We start from the raw sequence: 5000 nt of genomic DNA, 5'->3' as shown, positions 1-5000 counted from the left end.
CATTCCACTTAGCATGGGAAACTCTTGATATAATACCTACCTAAGATGGCGTACAAACATCTTCAAATAGAGATCAAAAAAGCTGCTTATACTTTCAACATGCATATATTTATAAACAAGCTTCATGCGGACATATACAGAGATCGATTGTGCTGTAAATTCTCATACGGCCAGTTCGATATTGTTGTGATATCTTTCTTATATCCTATATTACGCCTTTATATGGAACAAGTGTGGAGGCGCAATGGCCCAGTGGATAGGGCGTTGTGAGTGTTTATTGAGCGAAAACACCTAAAGCTGCACGAGGCTCCGGCAGAGGATGGTGGCGAACCCTGCTGTACTTTCACCACAACTTTCGCTCACTCTTACTTCCTGTTTCTGTTGTGCCTGTAATTCAAAGGCTCAGGCTTGTCACACTCTGTGTCACGCTGAATATCCCTGAGAACTACGTTAAAAGTACACGTGTCTGTGGAGTGCTCAGCCACTTGCACGTTAATTTCACGAGCAGGCTGTTCCATTGATCGGATCAACTGGGACCCTCGACGTCTGTAAGCGACGGAGTGCCAACAACAAGCGGAACAAGTATTCATTGTGTAACCGAAATTAATGATCAATATTGAACAGAATGGAAGACGGGCGAATTGCTTAGCAGTATTTCGTCGGTCTTTACGGTCTGGTGGTGGTGGTGGTGGTGGTGGTGGTCATCGTCGTCGTCGTAATGGCTGTGGAGGTGGTGGCAGTGGTGGCGGTGGTGATCATGATGGTGGTCATTGTCGTAGTTGTGATGGTGGTGGTGACAACAATGTTGCTATTCTTGTTTTTGCTTCTGCCACTGCTGTTGTTGATGTTCGTCTTTCGCATCATCAGGCCAGACCTGAAAGAATAGACAGACCAATACCTCATTGCCATCCCAGTCGTGGCCCTACCATCTAGTCTTCCGCATTAATTAAACCGCATTACATGACACTATAAATGAGAACTCTTACCAGCGAATTTCAGGGCGAATTGCTGAATAATTCGTCCATTTCAATCGTCTACGTAGAGGCTCTTTTATCAGCTGACAAGCTTCTAGTTTATTACAAGCGATGGGAATTGCTGTAGATGTGTGCTTAGGTTGACCCTGTTGACTAAACTTATTATTACGGTGTTCAGTTCAAAGCTGTTAAAATTTTGGCTTTCGTCCAAGATGTCTGCAACCTGTAATCTAACATAATAATAATTAAAAGGATATTTACGCATACATAAACCACACATACATTACATATATATACATATACATATACATATATATATATATATATATATATATATATATATATATATATATATATATATATATATATATATATATATATATATATATAAACAGGAACAGACATCTGCACACAGACACAGAAACAATTACAGGCACATTCATACACACACACATATATATGCATGAATGCATACATAAATACGAATGAGCGAGCATAAAGTAAGACGCTTCAACAGACACAAAAGCATATATATATTTCTATGCATGTGTATAAATGTATTTATATATGTGTATGTGTGTGTTTGCGTGTGAGAGAGGTCGTGTTGACGGAGTCTAAATTTTTAAGTGTGTATATGTGTATATACATAAATACATACATATCTATCTATTTATCTATATATATATCTATCGATATCTGTCTATCTACCTATCTACCTTTCTAACTGTCTATCTATCTAGCTAGCTAGCTATATATATATAGATAGATAGTTAGATTAGATATATGTATACATACGCACATAACTCTTTCCTTCCTTTCTATGTGTACAGACATACACATATGTTTATATGTATATGTGTGTGTGAGTGTATATATATATATATATATATATATATATATATATATATATATATATATATATGTGTGTGTGTGTGTGTGTGTGTGTGTGTGTGTGTGTGTGTATATATGTTTGTATGTATTCATATATATATATATACACATATATATATATATATTTTATATATATATATATATATATATATATATAGACACCTACATACACATGTACACACCTACATACATATGTACAGACCTCCATACATATACCTACACACCATATAAATTATATTTACGATAGAATCTATCGTCTCATCTCTCGAAACACCTGAGCAATATCAAATACTCAATACTCCGATGGTTCACAAGATGAAGCGATATTTCATTTCGTATGTAATTAAGCTTTCATCTGAAACACTAAAATAAAAATTTGATATATTATACAATAATCAGTGACGATCTGGTCTTTCAAACGTTTTTCCAAAACTTTCGTTAGTCTCTACAATGAACAATACCCAAAAATATGTGCGTATGTGTGTGTGTTTTTGTGTGTGTATACAAAATGTATAACTGAGAACTGCGTCTTACGTAACGTGAGTTCTACTTGAGTGAAGAAAATTCCTTCTGTATTTCTTTATGCTGTTTCTATGTTTCTTTTTTGTTGTGTTTTTTATTTTTTTTCCTGCTATGAAGAAACTTTATCAAAGAGTGAAGCGCATACATATATTTCTTCTATCATTTTCCTCATCTCCATGAGATAAAGTCCTTAAACTCACTGGCAGCTGTGGATATAAATGTCTCTATCTCTCTCTCTGTCTCTCTCTCTGTCTCTATCTCTGTCTCTGTCTCTGTCTCTCTCTCTCTCTCTCTCTCTCTCTCTCTCTCTCTCTCTCTCTCTCTCTCTCTCTCTCTCTCTCTCTCTGGTTCGTTGGAAGTTTAGGACATATTACATCGACGGAATTTGAAGACAATGAATAATCCCATGATCAGTAATTTCAAACATGATTATCTCTACCATAGTTTGCTTTTTCTTCCTTTTTTTTTTTTGTATCAGGCGATTTAATGCTCTTCTGGGTTTCTTTTCAAAAATTGTGTCAATAGAACCGTTTAATCTTTCTTCTATTTTGATGGAGTGGATGCTACATTTATCATGGGTTCTTGTTCCTAAATTTAAAGATCTCTTGAGAAACTCATAAACATATTTTTCATACAAATTCTTTTAGCTATTTTGCAAAATGGTCTCCGATGACAAACGCGTGGATAGAGTTAAGTTTATCCAAAAATCAAAAAGCATTATCCAAATACTTCATTAGTCCAATCAGATTTTATTTATTTCTTTGCTGTTCTGTTCTTTATTTGACACATTCCAAATTCTCTCGGCAAGTGGGACATTCGGGGCATTTTAGCAATTCAATTTTTCTAGAATAAAAACAAGTACGGTCTCTGCAGATATCGAAGCGTCATCTTTTCAACTCCAATTTTAATTGATTCCAAAGTTGATACAACAGTACGAATGGCGTTAAATTCATTGTAACAAAAGTCAAGACGTTGCTTGGTATCGATCATAAATTTTACCATACTGCTTTTATTGAACATGACTCTTTGCAATATTCCAAAAGAAAATAGTCCATCGTGTTTTAGTGTCATTGATTAACTGCAATTCATAGCCTTGCTCCTCTTTCACGCGTTTTAGCAATATTTTTTTCTTTTCTCTTGGTGGGGGAGACATAGAAAACGAGACGACAATTGTTCTCAGTCTTATTTTATTCTTTTAATGACATTGTCACTGACTAAATTTTTCTTCAGCTGAAGGAACTTCTAAATACATTTGCAGCAGATCGATATATTTATTAACCACTTTGAAACTATGGAATTTATGTATTGTAGATTAAGATCAAAGTTTTTTATGAATTAATTCCAGCACAATTATGAGTTTTCCTGTAAAGAACATGAAAATACAGCCGAACAAATTCGTATGTTCTCAATTAATAACAGTCGGGTTATAAGTTCCATCATTGAAACAGTAGGAAAGGCAACTACGTGACATTGGATGAAGAGGACAAATAAGTACGTCGCTGCTATTGGCATGCAAGCTGGGACTTGTTTAACACCAGCTAGATCAACAAGAAGAGTGGGGTCTGATGTTGAAAGGCACGAAACCGCATGAGGCCCCCAGAAGCAGCACTAAAGATGCATCGTGGAGCCTCCGCAAGATGTATATTAAAAGTAAATATAACCACGACAAACTCTCCGTCTGAGACGTATATATATATGTGAGTATGTGTGTTCGTGTGTATGTATATGTACGTACGTACATATATATATATATGTGTGTGTGTGTGTGTGTGTGTGTGTGTGTGTGTGTGTGTGTGTATGTATGTATGTATGTATGTATGTATGTATGTATAGATAGATAGATAGATAGATAGATAGATAGATAGATAGGCAAATAGAAAGATATGAAGGCTCAATCCCAAGCGATTTGCTTCTAAAAGTTCAATAAACTTCCATAGATTCTGATCTCACATAAATTCTAGAATTTATGTATATACAATTACGCCAATGTACGTTTTTATGTTAAGAAATCATGACATTTTCAGAATTCCTCTTTCTTGTACTTATTTCACTGTATATGAACAATTCTTTCATAAAACCAAACCACCTGTGTTTGTGTGTGATTGTGTTTTTTTTTGTGTTTGTGTGTGTGTGTGTGTGTGTGTGTGTGTGTGCGTGTATGTGTGTGTGTGTGTGTCTGTGCCTATGCGTGTATCCGTGTGTATGTGTGTGTGTGTGTGTGTGTGTGCGTAAAAAGTATATCATCAAACAATCTATCTACTCCAGTCATTTAAGTTCAAATTAAATGTTATATTCAATTTTCAGATATTAATATGACCAGTTTCCAAAATGTGTGTTGGAAACAGACTACACATATATATCTGCGCGCCTGTGTATGTTCATTGATTGAATATAATTCTCGATATAGACGTATATTCAATATATATATCTGCGTGTGTGCGTATATGTGTGTGTGCATATGCATATGTGTTCCTATGTATGTACCTACACAAACACAGACACAGAGACATACACATACACACACACACACATACATATACACACTGTTGTGTGTATGCATGTATGTATGAGTATGAACATATATAACTATACATATATATTGACATATGTACA

Source organism: Octopus bimaculoides, chromosome 23 (assembly GCF_046866305.1).
Source record: "Octopus bimaculoides isolate indiv1 chromosome 23, ASM4686630v1, whole genome shotgun sequence".
NCBI classification, from domain to species: domain Eukaryota; kingdom Metazoa; phylum Mollusca; class Cephalopoda; order Octopoda; family Octopodidae; genus Octopus; species Octopus bimaculoides.
This window is presented reverse-complemented; position numbering follows the sequence as displayed.